This window comes from Arachis duranensis, chromosome 9, assembly GCF_000817695.3.
Source record: "Arachis duranensis cultivar V14167 chromosome 9, aradu.V14167.gnm2.J7QH, whole genome shotgun sequence".
NCBI classification, from domain to species: Eukaryota; Viridiplantae; Streptophyta; class Magnoliopsida; order Fabales; family Fabaceae; genus Arachis; species Arachis duranensis.
The window spans coordinates 83539561-83561842 of NC_029780.3; the positions used below are offsets into that span (position 1 = coordinate 83539561).

The 22282-nt window shown below is 38.1% G+C and overlaps 1 non-coding gene across 1 annotated transcript; it reads left to right on the top strand.

The window, feature by feature from the left end:
• The first annotated feature begins 17484 nt into the window (after positions 1–17484).
• Positions 17485–17592, top strand: LOC127741907 (small nucleolar RNA R71). Its single transcript, XR_008003095.1, has one exon. It is a non-coding gene; the product is annotated as a small nucleolar RNA R71 (small nucleolar RNA).
• Positions 17593–22282: the final 4690 nt, after the last annotated feature.

Sequence of the window (22282 nt, forward strand, 5' to 3'; positions counted from 1 at the left end):
AGAATTGTTTTGATATCACGTGCGACTGGTAGACGTAGCAATGCGATGTGTTAGTTCGTTAAAATGTGATATGTGTATACGGAAGTTGAAGCGGTAGGTGTGCAGCGTTATGAGTTGTGGATGTTTTGTTCCTTGCGAACGGGTTTGCGATCGTTAGGCTTATAATCGGATATGGGGATTGTAAGTGCTTGATGGAGTTGGAAGGTTGAAGCTTTGAGGTTGAGATGAGAGTAGTGTGCGGATGTTGAGCACGTCGTTGTAACCTCATCCTGTTTTATAACCTTCAATGCCTTGCCTTACTATCACATGATTGACCCATGCCACCTTTTGCATTGAGCCTACCTTATAATGTTCGCTTTGCAACCATACTCCTACCTATGTATCTTTATGCATACGACTACCCAAGTAATTGAAAACCGTACATATGTTTATATTTTGAGATATTTTTGCTTATTCTCTAAATGTGTTTAAGAGTGAACTGTTATAAGATTTCTTTCATTTTGTATCAATTTTCGAGGGCGAAAATTTTTATAAGGTGGGTAGAATGTAAGACCCAAAACCTTTGAAAAGTATTTTTATGAGTAAGTCTTAAATCATATAGTTATTTATAGCCTTAATTTCAGAAATTATTTTATTAAAGATAATTAAGGCAAGTTTTGATTTATTGAATTTGAGACGAGTTATGATTATTATCCAATTTTATAATTATTGGGTTATTTTCTATATTTAAATTATAAAGTTGGCAGCTAAGAAATAATAAGGATTTTATATGATTTGGATTAGATAAGTAATATTTTAAATATTAATACTACTATTTTGGAAAATAGAGAGATTAATTATATTATTTCTAATTTTCAGATTTGGGCATTTTATTGAAAATAATTTGTAGAAATTGATGAGCAAATAGTATTTTCTATATACATCTAGTGTTGGGTTTAATTTGGGTTTCAATTACTATATTATTCCCAATTTCATCTGAAATTACTAAAATGCCCCTAACCCTAATTTTCAAAATGAGGAAAACCTAACCCAGTGATCCGTACCCGACCCGGTTCCACCCACACACACATGGCCGCAGCAGCAGGCCCTTATCCCTTTCATCCCCTTTCCCCCCAAAGCAGTAGCAGCACGCGATTTTCCTTTTTCCTTTTCCATGAAAGAAAGAAGCAGAAATGGGGAAGGAGGCCGCTGCCCAATCTGCACCACCGTTGCCCTCACCACCGCCGCACGAAGAGCTTCCATGGCCGCTGCTGACAAGCTCGCAGGTGGAAGAAGCAGAGATGACGCGAGGTAAAAAGGGAGTCGTCGCGCTCTGCCGCCGCGAGCTCCATCGCACCCTGCGCCGCCGAGGGTTCCGTCCTTGTCAAAGCCGTCACCCTCACTGCGTCCTCGCCAATCTGCCGCCGTTGGGGTCGCACACAGGTGAAGCACGAGAGGGAGTCGTCGTGGAGCCCGCTGCCGTCGCCACTGTAACCGCGTCGTCGCTAGAGATGAACCTGACGGGAGAGAGGGGGAAGCCACCCGCGACGCCGCCGGAGCTCCCATTGCCGTCAGAAACTGCCGCCGTCCAACCAGCTGCTGCAGTGGTTGTCACCAGTTGTGAATGGCTACCGGAGAAGCTGTTGTGGCCGCCGGAACGACACCGGAGTTTCTGCCCGTTTCTGTCGCCGGAGAACCTCGCTGTCGTAGCCGGAGAACTCTTCCGGTAAGGGTTTTATTTGAGGTTTCTGTCCTTTTTGAATTCCGAGGTTACTATGGTCACTGCCTGTTGGTTTCAGTCGTCGTGATTGGAATTCGTCGCCGCTGCCGCTTGAGGTGACTGCCGGGCTGCCGCCGAGCCGGTTCGGAGACTGCCGCTGTGTCGGTTCAGCCGTTCCTCCTTCGGTTCAGTAAGCATTTCAATTTGAAAGCCCTTTCGTTATTGTTCTGTTATCTCATGCTGAGGTTTGTGGCGTTAATTGCTGCGATTGAGTTCGGTTGTTGTATGTTGCGATTAGAGTTGTTGAGACTGTTGCGAAAGTGGCTTGGAGCTGAGGTTTTGGTTGCCGTCAGTTTGGTTTGAGACAAAAAGGGACTTGATGAGCAATTTGGGTTATGGAATTACATTTTTAGGGATTGTGCGTCCAACACCAATCCAGCACCACTCTCGCACAATAAGTCGTTGTGCACCCTTTTTACGTCAAAAATCAGGGCATGCGGCCGCGTGGGGCATGCGGTCGCGTGAGAGGCCATTATTCCTATGTGACGCGGATGCGTCAGCGACGCAGTCACGTGGGACGATTTGTGCCACTGGCATGCCTCCAGCCACGCTCCAGCGTGACTCTCTGTTCAATTCTTTTCTACCCAACGCACTGGTGACGCGGACGCGTCAGCGACGCTGCCGCGTCGCGTGCGTATATATTTTTTTTATGCAAAATGCAGAATGCAATGCTTAATGTGAATGCTATGTATGATTCCAGGTTCAATGAAGGATAAAATAAAACTTGAAAACAAATAAAACTAAATAAAAATGAAAAAGGAACAATCATACCATGGTGGGTTGTCTCCCACCTAGCACTTTTGGTTAAAGTCCTTAAGTTGGACATTGGTTGAGCTTCCTGTTATGGCGGCTTATGTTTAAATTCATCCAGAAATTTCCACCAATGCTTGGAATGCCAATAGCCTCCAGGGTCCCAAACTAGGCATGTAAAGCTTATGAGCAGCTTCAAACAAATTTTCAGGCCCCCGGGATGACTAATGTTAGGATCGGATCCATGATCCCAAGCTTTGCTTTTAAATCTGCCTTCGTCTTGATCTACATGATTCCATCTGGGCGGTTTAAAAAGTAGATTCTCACCATGGTGACAAAACGTTCTCCGTGATCCATTCAATTGAGCATGATACCAATCCTTGCACTTCGAGTTGAAGCGTGGAACCTTATTGAACCTTGTGCACCCGCTCTGAGTACGAGCCATTTCCCTCTTACTCTTAAAGCCGCAGAGAGCTCTAAGCTGGCCATCTGTTTCAAGCAAACCATATTCAAGTGGAAGATTGAAGATAAAAGGCAAGGATTTTACCCACTTGTAGCTTGTGTTGGGCAGTAATGGCCTTGGGATAGGTGTTTCCAGTGGTTCTGTAAGTTCTACTCCCTTATAATCTTCTGTGAATTCTTCCACTTCAACCATATCTTGATCAGAGTCTTCAATTTTTCCCTCATCATCGCTCAAGTCATATATTGGAGGTTGAGAAAGATCTACCTCAGCATCATCTTCATATTCACTCGGGGAAGATTCTTCTGTCTCAAAGAAATCACATGCGGATGTAAGTTCGTCACTAAAAGAACAGGACTCGTGATCATCATCATCAAGGAAACCTACGTCCTGGGTTATTCCGTCCAGTTCTATTTGCATTGGAGGCGGTGCAAAATCCTCTTGAGCATCAATTGTAACCTCCTTGACGGAATTCTCCACAACTCTGGATTCAGGTGGTGGTTTGGCATCTCCTAAATCTTCAACCAACTCTTCTTCTTCTACCATGACAGCTTCCTCTAATTGTTCCAGTACAAAGTTATTCTCTAAGCTGTCCATTGGAGTTTCTTGTGTCTTCTTCACAATACATTTTTCATTAGATTCTCCACATGTAGCCATGGGAGTCTGTTGAGTGTCTGAACGTCTAGAAGATAATTGATTTATTGCTCGCTCCATTTGATGAAGGGTTGCATTGAATTGGTTTACTGATTCCTCGAAGTGAACCTGTGATTCTTGGTTTGGTGGATATGGACATGGTGCATAAGGGAGTGGTGGTTCTTAGGAGTGATTGAATTGGCGTTGGGGTGGATAAGGATCATGTGGTAATGAATGGTGAAAAGAAACTCGTGAGTATGGTGGATTGGGGCTGTGTTGGAAGGATGGTCTTTGAGCATAGGGTGGGGCTTGTTGGTAGCTACAAGGCGGTCCACCAAATCTATCAGTTGGGCATGCATTGTAAAATGGTCTCTGTCCATGATATCTAGGATGGTGTTGTTGCCTGAAGGGTTGGTTAGATCTTTGTGGCTCCATCCATCTTTGATTGCTTAGACCTTGATGCATAGTCCTGTTATAGCTTCCATTCCTTGCAACAAAATTAGAACCAAACTAAAAGTGAGAGGGGTGGAATTCATAATAGATGTCAGAAATAAGAGGGAAGAGAAGAAACAAATAAACAAGTAAAAGAAAAATATTTTTTTTAAAATTTTTACAATAACCAATAATAAGGCACACGTTTGCAATTCCTCGACAACGGCGCCATTTTGACGTTGGGATTTTTGCTAGTAAAGAATTTTACAAAAATAGTCGTGTTGTAGATATAGATTCTAAACCAACAGAAATCCCTTCGTGCAAACGTTTTGGTTGTCACAAGTAACAAACCCCTTTGAAATTGATAACCGAGTATTCGAACCTTGGGTCGTCTTCTCAAGAAATTGTAGGGAGGTATGTTCTTATTATTGGCTATGAAAAAGGTAAAATTGGGGTTTTGGAATTAAGGAAGAAGATAACAAGTAATTTAAATGACAATTAAAATAAATAAATACTGTAAAGCAAACTTTTGGTAAGGTATGAGAAATTGGAAGTCCAGACTTAGTTATTCTTATAAAAAATAATGACAGTTGAATCTTAATTCTACTTAGTTAACCTTTGCTAAAGCAAAGGAAAGTCAAGGGACTAATTAGTTAGACCTTCGAATCCTATTTATTTCCTAAGAAAAGGTTGGGATTATTGAAGTTCAGTTCAATTAGCAAGATAACAGTTATCAATTATGTTGAGCTAAGATAACTCCTGAGTTACTGATTTCTTAACCAAGACCAAAAGGGAAGGAAATTAAATTTACCAGAATAACAATATCTTCAGATTGGGGATAATAAAAAGAAACAATCATAAACTGAAATATCTCAAATCACATTAATTAAGAAAATCCTAACATGAAAGTCATAAGCCAAATTCAAAAGATAAATATCAATTAAAGTACTAAGTTGAATAAAAATAGGAACAAAATTAAATAGAAAGGAACATTAAACCTGGAATGAAGAAGAAAATCCTAAGTTGGAATAATAATAAATCCTAAATCCTTTAAGAGGAATCCTAATCCTAATCCTAAGAACCTCTCTCACTAAAACTACATCTAAACTATGAAAAGTGAATTATGAGAGCCTCCTGAGTCTCTGCAAGTTTCCTGACTTTAATCTGTGTTTCTAGGCCGAAAATTGGGTTGAAATGCGGCCCAGAATCTCTGTCAGCGACTTTTGTAATTCTGCAGATCGCGCACGTCACGCGATCGCGTCATCCATGCAGACGTGTCATTCGCGTTTTTCCCTGCCACGCATTCGCGTCGTCCACGTTTCCACGTCACTTGTGCTTTTCCAATCCGCGCAGTCGCGTGAGCCATGCGGCCGCGTCACTGCAAATTCCTTTCTTCCGCACGGCCGCGTCGCTGACGTGTACGCGTCACTTCTCGCTGGTCATCTCCTCAATTTCTTGTGTTCCTTCCATATTTGCTAGCTTCCTTCCCAATCTCTCACTCATTCATGCCCTATAAAGCCAGAAACACTTAACACACAGATCAAGGCATCGAATGGTAATAAGAGAGGATTAAGATTAGCTAAATTAAGACCAAAGAAGCATGTTTTCAGTTATGTAATAATTTTAGGAAGGAAATATAAATGCATGCTAATTATATGAATAAGTGGGTAAAGACCATGATAAAACCACACAATTAAGCACATTGTAAACCATAAAATAGTGGTTTATCAATCACATTTGTACAGCCAGAATGAAACGTCTCTAAAGAAGTGAGTGAATACTTACTTTTACATGATATTATAACTGAGGCTTTTTCTTTGTTCATTAAGTCATGTTTTTTAGAGCTATTGAATAGATAGAATAACATTTGATCAAACTCAAAAGCTTGGTTATTATTAGGTTAAGCTTTAATACCTAATTTCTTTAAATATGGTTTGAACTTTTTAAATATGTATAGTTTTGATGAACTAATTTTATTTGTATGTGTTATAATTTTTTAGTTAAATGGCTAAAATAAAAAATAATGAGGTTTATTTTAGTATGGCGACAAAATTGGTATTCTAACTAATAGTTTGGGAAACATTAGCGACATACTTGTTATTGATGATGGTGAAAATTAAATATTATATTGCGACTGAAACATTTGTAAGATACCTATCAATTTGTTACTGGTTTAAAAGGAATTTGTGATGATATTTGAGATAGTACTACAACTAACTGGCTACATATTATTTCTTAGCAAATTAGCAACTACTTTGTAACTTTGCTTTGCCATTTAGAATAGCTTTGGTTTAGCGACAAAATTTCTATAAATTTGATTAAGGATTTTCAAAAATTAGCTATAGATCTGCTACAAAATGTGATAGATTTGCAATTATATTAGCGAACAACTTGCGAGGAGTTAGGTTTGGAAAAATTTCTCGCTAATTAGCGTCAACTAAGCATTTTATTTTCTCTAACAAGTTAGCTTGAATTTAGCGATGAGTCTGCTGCAGTAGAGTTTGTCGCTAATTAGCGACTACCGTTTAGTCTATTTTTTCTATGGAATTAGCTTTTACTTTAGTGATGGATTTGCGACTATCTATTCGGTTGCAAAAAAACTTTTCCGATGAATTAGCAACTATTGTGTTTGCCTCACTGATCTGCTACTTGTAATTAGCGAGGAAAGCATTGGTTGCTAAGCGGTAGCTAATCCGTCACAAATTATATTTTGCGTTATTAGCGATGACTTTACGACTCTTTTTGTGGTAGCTAATTGGCCATATTCTTGTAGTGCGTAACTGCCAATCCGGTAACTAAGCAACAAACTTCTAACTTCCACCTTGGTAATGTCTTGGTCATCATATCAGAACCATTCTCATTAGTATGAACCTTTTCAAGTTCCAGCAACTCAAGCATCCAAAACATCATGTTTCCAATGATGCCACACATCAATATATTTGGATCGAGAATGAAAAGTAAAGTTTTTACCAAGATTTATAGCACTTTGACTATCATAAAACAACGCATATCTCTCTTGAGTAAACCCGAGTTCCTTCAAGAATTTCTTCATCCAAAGCATCTCCTTACATGCTTCGGTAATGGTAATAAACTCGGCCTCAATAGTAGACAAAGTAACATATTTTTGTAATCTAGATTGCCATGACACAGCTCTACCCGCAAAGTTGATCAAGAAGCATGAAATGGACCTTCTAGAATCAATATCTCCTACCATATCTAAGTTAGTGTAACCAACTAGAATAGGCTTTTTACTTCTATAACACAACTTCATGCTAGAAATACCACTAAGATATTTCATTATTCATTTTACAGCATTCTACTTCTCTCTTCTTGGGTTTGAAATAAAATGGCTAACACAACCAACAACATCACCTGTATCCAACCTTGTGCACACCATAGCATACATTAAACTACCCATGACTGATGCATATAGAATTTTTTCATGTCGGGAAAGTCATAACGTGAGGAGAGAGAGAAAGAGAGAGACAAGCTCGCGAGGGAGAGAGGAAGTAGCGCCGCCGCCACTGGAGGGGAGCCCTCCAGCCCTTGTCACTGCCAGCTCTGTCGCCGTCATCACCATTGGAGATTTGCAAAACCGTTGTCGCCATCGTCACCATCGATGCTTCTCCTCGTCCTTTATGGGTTGTCATCTCTCCTGCTTCTGCTGTCATGCCATTGTCTGCCCTTCTGGATGTCACTGCTTTTGAATCGCTCCCTATCATTGGTTCTCTGCCTCCTTGTTATGACCCAACCTCTAATTAGGTAACTCAAGTGTCTCTTGTTATGCAATTTTAATTGATTTGGTTTCTGTTTTGATTTGAATATTGATTTGATATAATGTTGTTTGTTTTGGTCCCTAGTTCTCTGGCTGGAAGTACATTTTCTATTTTGGTCACTGATTCTCTGGCTGAAAATTCATTTTCTGTTTTGATTACTGCTCTATTTTGATCATTAATTCAAATAGGAAAATATTAATTCTGTTTTGGCTAAAGTTATTCAATACAAATAAAATTGATTTTATTGTTAATTTTTGGATGTCATAGACCAAAAAAGGTTTTTGATTCACTAAGTATATAATTGTTGATTTCTTGATGGACTTGTTAAGGTCACCATCCTTTTTGAGTTATTGATGGTGCTATGGTGCTGATTTTTTTTTTAATTCTGAACTCGGGCAGAATAACATTGTTACAGTTTTTGTTGTTAAGTTTTTTGTTTCTATAACTTTTATGAAACTGGAATAACTGTTGACGGTTGATTTTAATGATTCTAGAATACTTTTATTGATGATGATGTTAAAGCTAGTGATGAAAAGTAGGAGCAATTAGAGTTCAAAAAAGCTCAAGATAGTGTGGCTTAGCTGTCAAGTTGTTATTCAGTTTGTTATAAGTTGTTTAGGGAGATTTTAGCTTTATTATCAACAGTCTCCCTCTATATAATCCTAATACTCATTGTAATCAGTTACCATTTTTTACTCATTGTCAAAGTTAATTCAGTTTTATTTTTTCATTCTCGCTATACTTTTCTATTTCCAAACTCTCTGCATCTCTATTTCCAAAATCTCTAAGATTGATTCTTTGCTTATTGCTCATACTTGCATCTCTGTTTCATACAAGAATCACATTAAATAAGAATGTTGTACTGCATGGATGACTCTTATGTAGACCTAATTAAATATGAATGTTTCAATATATTTTACTTTTAGAGGTTATAATACCTCACCACCTCTAATTTATGAACTTAAGCGTAAAGCTCTATGTGGTAGGGTATTACATTATGGTATTAGAGCAATTCATTCCTATAGAGCCTGAGAGGCAGACTGACTATACTTCTGAGCATACTCTGGGTGCGTGTATATGCTATTTAGGATTATATAACTGATAAAATAGCATACTTATTCATGAGCATACATTTGGGACTTTAAAGCACTAGACTTGAGATATTGAGACTAATCACCTTGATATCAATTGTTTGGTGTGAACAAGAACCAAATGACGTCTCATGAACGCAAATGTGCTCAATGAAGAGGTTGGAGGGATAATGAGAGACCCAAAATGATAAAAAAATAACCCAATAAATTTCATGCCCGCACTTGAGAACATTGTTGCTGCTATGCAGGGCACAACTGAGGTTCTAGTCCAACAAGCTAGTAATGGAAATTGAGGCAATGGCAGCAATGGACTAATAATCTTAGCCACTTTCTTGAAGGTGAATCCACCTATTTTTTGAGGAACCATGAACCCACAGAAGTGGACAACTAGTTTCAAGCGATGGAAAGGGCTTTACAGGCTCAATACATGCTTGAGAATCAGTATGTCGAATTCGCCACTTATCAGTTGATGGAAGAAGCATAATATTAATGGCAGTGAGTTCACCACTTACTACAATAAGGTAACATAGTGATATCTTGGGACGCTTTCCAATCTGAATTCTATAAAAAATACTTTCCTAACTCAGTCAGAACGGCGAAAGAGCTTGAGTTACTATAGTTGAAACAAGGTTTCATGACTGTAGCAGAATTACTGCATTTTAACCCTATGAAACTCTTGTTTCATCTAATTTTCAATTTATAGTTTTATACCCTAGGTCCCACCAATTTTACACTAGCCCAATTCAAGGATAACCACCATATATTTGAAGAGAATTTTTAGGAAATAAATAAATGATTTACATATTGTTCTTCTTTTTCTCATACTTGCATGTTCTTTGTGTTTAAGGCTTCATTAATCACAAACCATGTCAGCATCTCGAATCTTGGTGGTACTATCCCGCCATAATTTAATAAAATACATGCTTTATTTTTATAAATGATTTAGTTTTATAGGAACCACCTAGGTAGAAAATTCACATTATGCTATCTTTGTAACTTACACATAAAAAAACACATCCAAAATATTTTGTAACTCCTCTATTTGATCTCTCTCTCTCTCTCTCTCTCTCTCTCTCTCTCTCTCTCTCTCTAAGAAATCTATTTTTCATTGGAGGTTCGAGACCCATGTTGAATCAACCCACACACCACACTCATCAACAACGCAAATTTTCTGGCTTGATATTATGTAAAATATAAGGAATATTTCTTCTGAAGATCTGTCTCCAATTCAAATATCCTTCCAAAATCTAACTCTTTTACCATCCTATATACATATTCTGCATCCTTCTTTTGCTAAGTCCCTATACAAGTTATAGTCGTTAGCTAATATTAACAATCTTCTTCATGGCTCATTTGATTTTTTAGGTACATGTTCCATTACCATGATATTCCCATCTACATCATAGTATGAGCTAATATCTTTTTGTCATGGGGTCTCATTCTCATTTGAAAACCTCCATCACCACCACCACTTAAAAAGCATTGTTGTAGTTTTTATTGCTAAATCTCCTAGCTATACACAAGCCTTTATACTCCTTCAGATTTTGTATTGTAGTCCACCTTATACTTGGCATCACCCTCTTGTCACATGTGCCCCCGTCAAGGAATCTTGTTTAAAGTGAAATTTTCTTCCTAATAACCTTTTTAAAAATTTTACACAACCCAAATAGTATATAGATAGGCTGTTGATAATTGATTTTATTATTACCGTCTTTCTAGCTTTCAAAGAGTAGACTTGCTCTTTATAAACTGAGCTTCTTTTGTATTTTATCTAACATTGGTCTCCATATTTGTGTTCTTCTATGATTTGCACCAAAAAGGATCCCTAGATACCTAATTGGCAAATTTCCTATTTTACACCTCATGTCATAGGCACTCCTAAAGTCTAACTTCACTAGTACTCCTTTGCCCTTTGCCGTCTTTAGCCAAGCCACTGTTTCATAGGCTATCAACGCCCCATATAATATTTGTCAATTCTAAAGGAAGGTTGATTGAGCTTCACTAATCAATGTCCCCATGAGAGGTCTTAGTCTTGCCACTATAACCTTAGATGTCACTTTATAGACACAACTGGTGCATGAAATTGTGATCTCTAATAATGGCATTCAACTTGGTATGCGCATCTACTAACTCAGCACTTTCTTCACAACTTCGTACAACTAACCAGCAAGTGCACTAGGTCGTCCAAGTAATAAACACCTTACGTGAGTAAGGGTCGATCCCACGGAGATTGTTGGTATGAAGCAAGCTATAGTCATCTTGTAAATCTCAGTTAGGCGGATAAAAAATGGTTATGGGATTTTCGAAGAATAATAATAAATAAACAGAAAATAAAGATAGAAATACTTATGTAAATCATTGGTGAGAATTTCAGATAAGTGTAGGGAGATGCTTTGTCCCTGTTAGATCTCTGCTTTCTTACTACCTTCCTTCAATCCTTCTTACTCCTTTCCATGGCAAGCTGTATGTAGGGCATCACCGTTGTCAATGGCTACTTTCCATCCTCTCAGTGAAAAAGGTCCAAATGCTCTTGTCACAGCACGGCTAATCATCTGTCGGTTCTCGATCATGCCGGAATAGAATCCATTGATTCTTTTGCGTTTGTCATCACGCCCAACAATCGCGAGTTTGAAGCTCGTCACAGTCATTCAATTCCTGAATCCTACTTGGAATACCACAGACAAGGTTTAGACTTTCTGGATTCTCATGAATGCCGCCATCAATTCTAGCTTATACCACGAAGATTCTGATTAAGGAATCCAAGAGATATGCGCTCGGTCTAAGGTAGAACGGAAGTGGTTGTCAATCACGCGTTCATAGGTGAGAATGATGATGAGTGTCATGGATCATCACATTCATCATGTTGAAGTGCAACGAATATCTTGGAATAAGAATAAGCTTGAATTGAATAGAAAATAGTCGTACTTTGCATTAAAACTTGAGGTACAGCAGAGCTCCACACCTTAATCTATGGTATGTAGAAACTCCACCGTTGAAAATACATAAGTAATGGTCCAGGCATGGCCGAGAGGCCAGCCCCGTGAAAGATCAAAAGACCGAATGGTCAAGAGACTATACAATCAAAGACGTCTAATACAATAGTAAAATGTCCTATTTATACTAGACTAGCTACTAGGGTTTACAGAATTAAGTAATTGATGCAGAAATCCACTTCCGAGGCCCATTTGGTGTGTGCTTGGGCTGAGCTTGAGCTTTACACGTGTAGAGGCTTCTCTTGGAGTTAAACGCCAAGTTGTAACGTATTTTTTACATTTAACTCTGGTTCATGACGTGTTTCTGGCGTTTGACTCCAGAATGCAGTATAGAACTGGCGTTAAGCGCCAGTTTGCATCGTCTAATCTCAAATAAAGTATGAACTATTATATATTGATGGAAAGCTCTGGATGTCTACTTTCCAACGCCGTTGAGAGCGTGCCATTTGGAGTTCTTTAGCTCCAGAAAATTCATTTCGAGTGAAGGGAGGTCAGAATCCAACAGCATCAGCAGTCCTTTGTCAGCCTTCTTATCAGAGTTTTGCTCAGGTCCCTCAATTTCAGCCAGAAAATACCTGAAATCATAGAAAAATACAAAAACTCATACTAAAGTCCAGAAATGTGAATTTAGCATAAAAACTATTGAAAACATCCCTAAAAGTAGCTAAATCCTACTAAAAACTATCTAAAAACCATGTCAAAAAGCGTATAAATTATCCACTCATCACAACACCAAACTTAAATTGTTGCTTGTCCTCAAGCAACTGAAAATCAAATAGGATAAAAAGAAAAGAATATACTATAAATCCCAAAATATCAATGAATATTAGTTCTAATTAGATGAGCGGGACTTGTAGCTTTTTGCTTCTGAACAGTTTTAGCATCTCACTTTTTCCTTTGAAGTTTATAATGATTGGCATCTATAGGAACTCAGAATTTTAGATAGTGTTATTGATTCTCCTAGTTAAGTTTGTTGATTCTTGAACACAGCTACTTTTATGAGTCTTGGTCGTGGCCCTAAGCACTTTGTTTTTCAGTATTACCACCGGATACATAAATGCCACAGACACATGACTGGGTGAACCTTTTCAGATTGTGACTCAGCTTTGCTAAAGTCCCCAGTTAGAGGTGTCCAGGGTTCTTAAGCACACTCTTTTTGCTTTGGATCACGACATTAACCACTCAGTCTCAAGCTTTTCACTTGGACCTGCATGCCACAAACACATGGTTAGGGACAGCTTGATTTAGCCGCTTAGGCCTGGATTTTATTTTATTGGGCCCTCCTATCCATTGATGCTCAAAGCCTTGGATCATTTTTACCCTTGCCTTTTGGTTTTAAGGGCTATTGGCTTTTTCTGCTTGCTTTTTATTTTTCTTTCTTTTTCTTTTTTTGCATTTTTTTCTCAAGCTTTTTCTATTCACTGCTTTTTCTTGCTTCAAGAATCAAATTTATGATTTTTCAGATCATCATTAACATTTCTCTTTGTTCATAATTCTTTCAAGAGCCAACAATTTTAATATTCATAAACAACAAGATCAAAAATATGCACTGTTCAATCATTCATTCAGAAAATAAAAAGTATTGTCACCACATCAATATAATTAAACTAAATTCAATGATGAATTTGAAACTCATGTACATCTTGTTCTTTTGTATTAAAAAAACATTTTTCATTTAAGAGAGATAAAGGATTAATCGAATTATTCATAGCCTTAGGACATAGTTACTGAATGCTAATGATCATGAAGTAAAGACACAAACATAGACAAATATATAGCATAAGAATCGAAAAATAGAGAGATAAGAACAAGGAATGAGTCCACCTTAGTGACGTCTTCTTCTTGAAGGACCAATGATGTCCTTGAGCTCTTCTATGTCTCTTCCTTGCCTTTGTTGCTCCTCCCTCATTGCTCTTTGATCTTCTCTAATCTCATGGAGAATGATGGAGTGCTCTTGATGTTCCACCCTTAGTTGGTCCATGTTATAACTCAAATCTTCTAGAGAAGTGTTGAGTTGTTCCCAATAGTTATTTGGAGGAAAATGCATCCCTTGAGGCATCTCAGGGATTTTTTGATGATGAGCCTCCTCATGTGTCTCTTGAGATCCATGAATGGGCTCTCTTGTTTGCTCTATCCTCTTCTTAGTGATGGGCTTATCCTCTTCAATGAGGATGTCTCCTTCTTTAATAACTTCAGCTGAGTAGCATAGATGGCAAATAAGATGAGGAAAAGCTAGCCTTGCCATGGTGGAGGACTTTTTGGCTATTTTGTAGAATTCAAGAGAGATGACTTCATGAACTTCTACTTCCTCTCTAATCATGATACTATGGATCATGATGGCCTGATCCACAGTAACTTCGGATCAGTTGCTAGTGGGGATGATAGAGCGTTGGATGAACTCCAACCATCCTCTAGCCACAGGCTTGAGGTCCAGTCTTCTTAATTGAACCAGCTTGCCTTTTGAGTCTCTTTTCCATTGAGCTCCTTCCACACATATGTCCATAAGGACTTGGTCCAACCTTTGATCAAAGTTAACCCTTCTAGTGTAGGGACGTGCATTTTCTTGCATCATAGGCAAGTTGAATGCCAACCTTACATTTTCCGGACTAAAATCTAAGTATTTCCCCCGAACCATTGTAAGATAATTCTTTGGATTCGAGTTCACACTTTGATCATGGTTCCTAGTGATCTATGCATTGGCATAGAACTCTTGAACCATTAAGATTCTGACTTGTTGAATGGGGTTGGTCAGAACTTCCCAACCACTTCTTTGGATCTCAGGTCGGATCTCTAGATACTCATTTTTCTTGAGCTTGAAAGGGACCTCAAGGATCACCTTCTTCTTGGCCACAACATCATAGAAGTGGTCTTGATGGACCTTTGAGATGAATCTCTCCATCTCTCATGACTCGGAGGTGGAAGCTTTTTTCTTCCCTTTCCCTTTTCTAGAGGTTTCTCCGGCCTTAGGTGCCATAAGTGGTTATGGAAAAATAAAAAAGCTATGCTTTTACCACACTAAACTTAGAATATTGCTCGCCCTCGAGCAAGAGAAGAAAGAAAAGAAAATAAGAAGAGGAAGAAGAAGAAGAAAATGGAGGAGAGGGAGAGATATGTATTCGGCCAAGGGGGAGAAGAGAGGGTTGTGTTGTGTGAAAATGAAGAGGGATAGAGAGGTTTATATAGTGGGGGGAGAGGGGTTAAGGTTTGGCCATATTGGGTGGGTTTGGGTGGGAAAGTGATTTTGAATTTTGAAGGTTGGTGGGGTTTATGGGGAAGACTGGATGGATGTGAGTGGTGAAGAGGTGATGGGGAAGAGAGATTGAAGTGATTGGTGAAGAAGAGAGAAGGTAAATTGAGGTAAGTGGGGATCCTGTGGGGTCCACAGATCCTGAGATGATCCTGTGGGGTCCACAGATCCTGAGGTGTCAAGGATTTAAATCCCTGCACCAATGAGGCGTGTAAAACGCCCTTTTCATACAATCCTGGCGTTTAACGCCAGATTGATGCTTGTTTCTGGCATTGAACGCCAGTTCTATACTTGTTTTGGGTGTTCAACACCAGTCTGTAGCATGTTTCTGGCATTGAATGCCAGCTTCCCTCAGTGTGCAATCCTGGCATTTAAACACCAGATCCATGCTCTGTTCTGGCATTGAACGCCAGCCAGATGCTCCTTACTGGCGTTTAAACACCAGTAAGCCCTTCCTCCAGAGTGTGCTGTTTCTTCTGCTATTTTTTATTCTTTTTTTTAATTTTAGTATTTGTTTTGTGACTCCACATGATCATGAACCTAATAAAACATAAAAGAACAATAAAAATAAAAATAAAATTAGATAAAAATTGGGTTGCCTCCTAATAAGCGCTTCTTTAATGTCAATAGCTTAACAGTGGCTCTCATAGAGCCTCATAGGTGATCAGGTCAATGTTGTAGACTCCCAATACCAAACTTAGAGTTTGAATGTGGGGGTTCAATACCAAACTTAGAGTTTGGTTGTGGCCTCCCAACACCAAACTTTGAGTTTGATTGTGGGGGCTTTGTTTGACTCTGTATTGAGAGAAGCTTTTCATGCTTCCTCTCCATGGTTGCAGAAGATCCTTGAGCTTTAAATACAAGGTAGTCCACATTTAATTGAAGAACTAGCTCTCATCTGTCAACATCAATCACAGCTCCTGCTGTGGCTAGGAAGGGTCTTCCAAGGATGATGCATTCATCCTCCTCCTTCCTAGTGTCTAAGATTATGAAATCAGCAGGGATGTAAAAGCCTTTAACCTTTACTAACACGTCCTCTACTAATCCATAAGCTTGTTTAATTGACTTGTTTGCCATCTGTAATGAGAATATGGCAGGTTGTACCTCAATGCTCCCCAGCTTCTCCATTACAGAGAGTGGCATAAGATTTATCCCTAACCCCAGGTCACAAAGAGCCTTCTCAAAGGTCCTGGTGCCTATGGTACAGGATATTAAAAATTTACCAGGGTCTTGTTTCTTTTGAGGTAGAGCTTGCTAAACCCATGTATCTAGTTCACTAATGAGCAAGGGAGGTTCATCTTTCCAAGTCTCATTACCAAATAACTTGGCATTCAGCTTCATGATAGTTCCCAGATATTGAGCAACTTGCTCTCCAGTTACATCTTCATCCTCTTCAGAGGAAGAATAGTCTTCAGAGCTCATGAATGGCAGAAGAAGGTTTAATGGGATCTCTATGGTCTCTGTATGAGCCTCAGATTCCTTTATGTCCTCAATAAGGAACTCCTTCTTGTCTGGGAGACATCCCATGAGGTCTTTCTCATTGGGATTCACGTCCTTCCCTTCCTCCTTGGATTTAGCCATATTGACAATATCAATGGCCTTGCACTCTCTTTTTGGATTTTCTTCAGTATTGCTTGGGAGAGTACTAGGAGGAGTTTCAGTGACTTTCTTACTCAGCTGGCCCACTTGTGCCTCCAAATTTCTGATGGAGGACCTTATTTAACTCATGAAACTTAAAGTGGCCTTAGACAGATCAGAGACTATGTTTGCTAAGTTAGAGGTGCTCTGCTCAGAATTCTCTGTCTGTTGCTGAGAAGATGATGGAAAAGGCTTGTTATTGCTGAGCCTATTTCTTCCACCATTATTAAAGCCTTGTTGGGGCTTTTGTTGATCCTTCCATGAGAAATTTGGATGATTTCTCCATGAAGAATTATAGGTGTTCCCATAAAGTTTACCCATGTAATTTACCTCTACTATTGCAGGGTTTTCAGGATCATAAGCTTCTTCTTCAGAAGATGCCTCTTTAGTACTGTTGGATGCATTTTGCCATCCATTCAGACTTTGAGAAATCATGTTGACTTGCTGAGTCAACATTTTGTTCTGAGCCAATATGGCATTCAGAGCATCAATCTCAAGAACTCCCTTTCTCTGAGGTGTCCAATTATTCACAGAATTTCTCTCAGAAGTGTACATGAATTGATTATTTGCAACCATGTCAATAAGTTCTTGAGCTTCTGCAGGCGTTTTCTTTAGGTGAATGGATCTACCTGTAGAATGGTCCAGTGACATCTTTGAGAACTCGGATAGACCATAATAGAATATATCCAGAATGGTCCATTCTGAAAGCATGTCAGGAGGACACCTTTTGGTCATCTGCTTGTATCTTTCCCAAGCTTCATAGAGGGATTCATCATCTTTTTGTTTGAAGGTCTGAACATCCACTCTAAGCTTGCTAAGCTTTTGAGGAGGAAAGAACTTAGCCAAGAAGGCTGTGACCAGCTTATCCTAAGAGTCCAGGCTATCTTTAGGTTGTGAGTCCAACCATGTTCTAGCTCTATCTCTTATAGCAAAAGGGAAAAGCATGAGCCTATAGACTTCAGGATCCACTCCATTAGTCTTAACAGTCTCACAGATCTGCAACAACTCAATTAAAAACTGATAGGGATCTTCTGATGGAAGTCCATGAAACTTGTAGTTCTGTTGCATTAGAGCAACTAGTTGAGGTTTCAGCTCAAAATTGTTTGCTCTAATGGCAGGGATTGAGATGCTTCTTCCATCAAACTTGGAAGTAGGTGTAGTATAATCACCAAGCATTCTCCTTGCATTATTGTTGTTAGGTTCGGCTGCCATATCCTTTTCTTGTTCGAAAATTTCAGTAAGGTTGTCTCTGGATTGTTGTATTTTAGCTTTTCTTAGTTTCCTCTTCAGAGTCCTTTCAGGTTCAGAATCAGCTTCAACAAGAATGCCTTTTTCCTTGTTCCTGCTCATATGAAAGAGAAGAGAACGAGAAAAGAAGAGGAATCCTCTATGTCACAGTATAGAGATTCTTTTATGTTAGTAGAAGAATAAAAGAATAGAAGAAGGAAAAGAGGAGAATCCAAACACAAGGGGGAAGAGAGTGGGTTTGAATTCTTGGGTGGAAGAGAAGTGTTAGTAGATAAATAAATAGAAGGAGATGAAAGAGAGAGAATTTCGAAAATAAATTTTGAAAAAGGGTTAGTGATTTTCGAAAATTAAGAGAAAAAATAAAATTAAAATTAAAATTTAAAACAATTAGTTAATTAAAAAGAATTTTGAAAAAGAGGGAGATGATTTTCGAAAATTAGAGAGAGAAAAGTAGTTAGGTGGTTTTGAAAAAGATAAGAAACAAACAAAAAGTCAATTAGTTAGTTGAAAAAGATTTGAAAATCAATTTTGAAAAGATAAGAAGTTGGAAAAGATTTTTGAAATCAAATTTTTGAAAAAGATATTTTGAAAAGATATGATTGAAAAAGATATTTTGAAAAAGATTTAATTTCAAAATTTTAAAATTGATTACTTGACTAACAAGAAACTAAAAGATATGATTCTAGAATTTAAAGATTGAACCTTTCTTAACAAGAAAGTAACAAACTTCAAATTTTTGAATCAATCACATTAATTGTTAGTAAAGTTTTCGAAATTTTGAAATAAAGATAAGAAAAAGATTTTGAAAAGATAGGATTTTTAAAATTGAAAATTTGACTTGACTTATAAGAAATAGCTAAGTTTTAAAAATTTTTGACTAAGTCAACTCAAATTTTCGAAAATTATGAGCAAAATAAGGAAAATATTTTTTGATTTTTTTGAATATTTAATGATGAGAGAGAAAAACACCAAAAATGACTCACAACATGAAAATTAAGATCAAAACACATGATGCATGCAAGAACACTATGAATGTCAATGATGAACACCAAGAACACTTTGAAGATCAAGATGAACATCAAGACTTATTTTTGAAAATTTTCAAGAAAAGAAAAACATGCTAGACACCAAACTTAGAAATTTTTAATGCTTAGACACTATGAATGCAAAAATGCATATGAAAAACAACAAAAAACACAAAAGAAAAAAATATCAAGATCAAACAAGAAAACTTACCAAGAACAACTTGAAGATCATGAAGAACACCATGCATGAGTTTTCGAAAAATGCATAAATTTTAAAAGACATGCAATTGACACCAAACTTAAAAATTGACACTCGACTCAAACAAGAAACACAAAATATTTTTGATTTTATGATTTTATTAATTTTTTTGTATTTTTATTATTTTTTCGAAAACATATAGGAAAAAGAAAATAATAAATTCAAAATTTTTAATAAGAATTCCAGAAATCTTTGCAATGTTAGTTTAAAGCTCCGGTCCAGGAATTAGACATGGCTTAATAGCCAGCCAAGCTTTTTGTGAAGGCTTCTGTCCAAAACACTAGACATGGCCAATGGCAAGCCAAGCTTTAGCATATAAATCAGACATACAGCAGCTGATACTTCATCCAACTCCATATACTGACAAGGGGAAGCCTCAATCCAATTGAGTTAGACATGGCTTTACAGCCAGCCAAGCTTCAACATGCTTTATGAAACACTAGAATTCATTCTTAAAAAGTTAGAATAATTTTTCGAAAATAGAAGTAAAGTTTTTTGAAAGATTTTTGAAAATTTTTTGGAAATAAAACAAAAAGAAAATTACCTAATCTAAGCAACAAGATGAACCGTCAGTTGTCCAAACTCGAACAATCCCCGGCAACGGCGCCAAAAATTTGGTGCACGAAATTGTGATTTCTAATAATGGCATTCAACTTGGTATGCGCATCTACTAATTCAGCACTTTCTTCACAACTTCTCGCAACTAACCAGCAAGTGCACTAGGTCGTCCAAGTAATAAACCTTACGTGAGTAAGGGTCGATCCCACAGAGATTGTTGGTATGAAGCAAGCTATAGTCATCTTGTAAATCTCAGTTAGGCGGATAATAAATGGTTATGGGATTTTTGAATAATAATAATAAATAAACAAAAAATAAAGATAGAAATACTTATGTAAATCATTGGTGAGAATTTTAGATAAGTGTAGGGAGATGCTTTGTCCCTGTTGGATCTCTGCTTTCCTACTACCTTCCTCAATCCTTCTTACTCCTTTCCATGGCAAGTTGTATGTAGGGCATCACTGTTGTCAATGGCTACTTTCCATCCTCTCAGTGAAAAAGGTCCAAATGCTCTTATCATAGCACGGCTAATCATCTGTCGGTTCTCGATCATGCCGGAATAGAATCCATTGATTCTTTTGCATTTGTCATCACGCCCAACAATCGCGAGTTTGAAGCTCGTCACAGTCATTCAATCCCTGAATCCTACTTGGAATACCACAGACAAGGTTTAGACTTTTCGGATTCTCATGAATGCTGCCATCAATTCTAGCTTATACCAGGAAGATTCTGATTAAGGAATCCAAGAGATATGCGCTCGGTCTAAGGTAAAACGGAAGTGGTTGTCAATCACGCGTTCATAGGTGAGAATGATGATGAGTGTCACGGATCATCACATTCATCATGTTGAAGTGCAACGAATATCTTAGAATAAGAATAAGCTTGAATTGAATAGAAAATAGTGGTACTTTGCATTAAAACTTGAGGTACAGCAGAGCTCCAAACCTTAATCTATGGTGTGTAGAAACTCCACCGTTGAAAATACATAAATGATGGTCCAGGCATGACTGAGAGGCCAGCCCCCATGAATGATCAAAAGACTGAATGGTCAAGAGACTATACAATCAAAGACGTCTAATACAATAGTAAAATGTCCTATTTATACTAGACTAGCTACTAGGGTTTACAGAATTAAGTAATTGATGTAGAAATTCACTTCCGAGGCCCATTTGATGTGTGATTGGGGTGAGCTTGAGCTTTACACGTGTAGAGGCTTCTCTTGGAGTTAAACGCCAAGTTGTAACGTGTTTTTGGTGTTTAACTCTAGTTCGTGATGTGTTTCTGGCGTTTGACTCCAGAATGCAGTTTGGAACTGGCATTGAGCGCCAGTTTGTGTTGTCTAATCTCGAATAAAGTATGGACTATTATATATTGCTGGAAAGCTCTAGATGTCTACTTTCCAATGCTATTGAGAGCGCGCCATTTGAAGTTTTGTAGCTCCATAAAATCCATTTCAAGTGCAGGGAGGTCAGAATCCAATAGCATCAGCAGTCCTTTGTCAGCCTTCTTATCAGAGTTTTGCTCAGGTCCCTCAATTTCAGCTAGAAAATACCTGAAATCACAAAAAAACACACAAACTCATAGTAAAGTCCAGAAATATGAATTTAGCATAAAAACTAATGAAAACATCCCTAAAAGTAGCTAGATCCTACTAAAAACTATCTAAAAATCATGCCAAAAAGCGTATAAATTATCCGCTCATCCTCAACCCACGCAACCCACCATACTAGTAAGTCGCATGTTGTGTTGATCTCTTTTTGTATACTTGGTGCACGAAATTGCAATCACACTTTTGCAATCCCGCACAACTAACCAGCAAGTGTACTGGGTCGTCCAAGTAATACCTTGCGTGAGCAAGGGTCGATCCCACAGAGATTGTCGGCTTGAAGCAAGCTATGGTTATCTTGTAAATCTTAGTCAAGATATCAGAAATTATCAGGATTGATTGTGAAAAGCAAAAGAACATGAAATGATTACTTGTTTCGCAGTAATGGAGAATAGGTTGAGGTTTGGAGATGCTCCATCTTCTGAATCTCTGCTTTCCTACTGTCTTCTTCTTCAAACACGCAAGTCTCCTTCCATGGCAAGCTGTATGTAGGATTTCACCGTTGTCAATGGCTACCTCCCATCCTCTCAGTGAAAGCGATTGCATATGCTCTGTCACAGCATAGCGGAATTCATCTGTCGGTTCTCAATCAGGCCGGAATAGAATCCAGTGATTCTTTTGCGTCTGTCACTAACGCCCCGCCTTCAGGAGTTTGAAGCATGTCACAGTCATTCAATCATTGAATCCTACTCAGAATACCACAGACAAGGTTTAGACCTTCCGGATTCTCTTGAATGCCGCCATCAGTTCTAGCTTATACCACGAAGATTCCGATTAAAGAATCCAAGAGATAACTACTTAATCTAA